Source organism: Styela clava, chromosome 5 (genome assembly GCF_964204865.1).
Source record: "Styela clava chromosome 5, kaStyClav1.hap1.2, whole genome shotgun sequence".
Lineage (NCBI taxonomy): Eukaryota > Metazoa > Chordata > Ascidiacea > Stolidobranchia > Styelidae > Styela > Styela clava.
This window is the reverse complement of record NC_135254.1, coordinates 22,407,113-22,409,612: the sequence shown is the minus strand read 5'-3', so window position 1 is coordinate 22,409,612 and position 2,500 is coordinate 22,407,113. Positions and strand designations below refer to the sequence as shown.

Here is a 2,500-nt window from a genome sequence, read left to right as displayed (position 1 = left end):
GCTTTACGAGAACTCGTACTTGCACCTGCATGGCTTAATCTTTGAGACAAGCATATCACTACTGGCAGGATCAACCAGATAGCTGCGACAGCTGCACTCGGCCCTTGCTGGGCCGCCCGGCGCGTGCTCGTCGCATTCGTTTAAGACCGAGGCGATCGCCTGCGGCCGTACTCAGCTTCGACAGTCGCTGGCCGCGACGTCCACGCTCTCGCCGGCAGTGCCAGGCGGAGCGATTTGCGTTTTTTCTTTGCTCGCCCTCTCTCGGGCTCGATCCATTCAGTTTCGCACAAACAAGAGCTCTGCCGGCCGCCTGCAGCGGTGCCTAAAACCCGGGCATAACAATGCGACCGTTCTGCTAGGCCGACAAGCGCTCAAGCCAGACGCTCGATCGAACGCCCCCTACATATTAGTCGAGACAACGGCTCGCTCATTAGCATCGCGTTTGTACTTTAACTTTTTTCGGCTCGGCTTCTTTCGACGCCGATGCCGGCGACGCAGCACTCTCTCGCCCGCCAGCCACCGAGAAAAGGGTGCGCTCCGACCGGCCCCGCACCGCTCTTTCTTGGCTCATTCGAAATTACTGTCTTTCGCTCTGACATGCCTTACCTAGGGTTAGGTTAGTATGCTTGCACGTTTGTACTTTAACTTTTTTCGGCTCGGCTTCTTTCGACGCCGATGCCGGCGACGCAGCACTCTCTCGCCCGCCAGCCACCGAGAAAAGGGTGCGCTCCGACCGGCCCCGCACCGCTCTTTCATGGCTCATTCGAGTTTACTGTCTTTCGCTCTGACATGCCTTACCTAGGGTTAGGTTAGTATGCTTGCACGTTTGTACTTTAACTTTTTTTGGCTCGGCTTCTTTCGACGCCGATGCCGGCGACGCAGCACTCTCTCGCCCGCCAGCCACCGAGAAAAGGGTGCGCTCCGACCGGCCCCGCACCGCTCTTTCTTGGCTCATTCGAAATTACTGTCTTTCGCTCTGACATGCCTTACCTAGGGTTAGGTTAGTATGCTTGCACGTTTGTACTTTAACTTTTTTCGGCTCGGCTTCTTTCGACGCCGATGCCGGCGACGCAGCACTCTCTTGCCCGCCAGCCACCGAGAAAAGGGTGCGCTCCGACCGGCCCCGCACCGCTCATTCTTGGCTCATTCGAGTTTACTGTCTTTCGCTCTGACATGCCTTACCTAGGGTTAGGTTAGTATGCTTGCACGTTTGTACTTTAACTTTTTTCGGCTCGGCTTCTTTCGACGCCGATGCCGGCGACGCAGCACTCTCTCGCCCGCCAGCCACCGAGAAAAGGGTGCGCTCCGACCGGCCCCGCACCGCTCTTTCTTGGCTCATTCGAAATTACTGTCTTTCGCTCTGACATGCCTTACCTAGGGCTAGGTTAGTATGCTTGCACGTTTGTACTTTAACTTTTTTCGGCTCGGCTTCTTTCGACGCCGATGCCGGCGACGCAGCACTCTCTCGCCCGCCAGCCACCGAGAAAAGGGTGCGATCCGACCGGCCCCGCACCGCTCTTTCTTGGCTCATTCGAGTTTACTGTCTTTCGCTCTGACATGCCTTACCTAGGGTTAGGTTAGTATGCTTGCACGTTTGTACTTTAACTTTTTTTGGCTCGGCTTCTTTCGACGCCGATGCCGGCGACGCAGAACTCTCTCGCCCGCCAGCCACCGAGAAAAGGGTGCGCTCCGACCGGCCCCGCACCGCTCTTTCTTGGCTCATTCGAGTTTACTGTCTTTCGCTCTGACATGCCTTACCTAGGGTTAGGTTAGTATGCTTGCACGTTTGTACTTTAACTTTTTTCGGCTCGGCTTCTTTCGACGCCGATGCCGGCGACGCAGCACTCTCTCGCCCGCCAGCCACCGAGAAAAGGGTGCGCTCCGACCGGCCCCGCACCGCTCTTTCTTGGCTCATTCGAAATTACTGTCTTTCGCTCTGACATGCCTTACCTAGGGTTAGGTTAGTATGCTTGCACGTTTGTACTTTAACTTTTTTCGGCTCGGCTTCTTTCGACGCCGATGCCGGCGACGCAGCACTCTCTCGCCCGCCAGCCACCGAGAAAAGGGTGCGCTCCGACCGGCCCCGCACCGCTCTTTCTTGGCTCATTCGAAATTACTGTCTTTCGCTCTGACATGCCTTACCTAGGGTTAGGTTAGTATGCTTGCACGTTTGTACTTTAACTTTTTTCGGCTCGGCTTCTTTCGACGCCGATGCCGGCGACGCAGCACTCTCTCGCCCGCCAGCCACCGAGAAAAGGGTGCGCTCCGACCGGCCCCGCACCGCTCTTTCTTGGCTCATTCGAGTTTACTGTCTTTCGCTCTGACATGCCTTACCTAGGGTTAGGTTAGTATGCTTGCACGTTTGTACTTTAACTTTTTTCGGCTCGGCTTCTTTCGACGCCGATGCCGGCGACGCAGCACTCTCTCGCCCGCCAGCCACCGAGAAAAGGGTGCGCTCCGACCGGCCCCGCACCGCTCTTTCTTGGCTCATTCGAAATTA

At 56.5% G+C, this 2,500-nt stretch overlaps 1 non-coding gene across 1 annotated transcript in view; it reads right to left on the bottom strand.

Moving 5' to 3' along the window:
- LOC144423676 (small subunit ribosomal RNA) overlaps positions 1-81 on the bottom strand; it is a 1,810-nt gene extending 1,729 nt beyond the window's left edge. Inside the window, exon 1 of the ribosomal RNA XR_013476141.1 lies at positions 1-81. This exon is cut by the window's left edge and continues 1,729 nt beyond it. This is a non-coding gene — a ribosomal RNA (small subunit ribosomal RNA).
- Between the last annotated feature and the right edge of the window lie 2,419 nt (positions 82-2,500).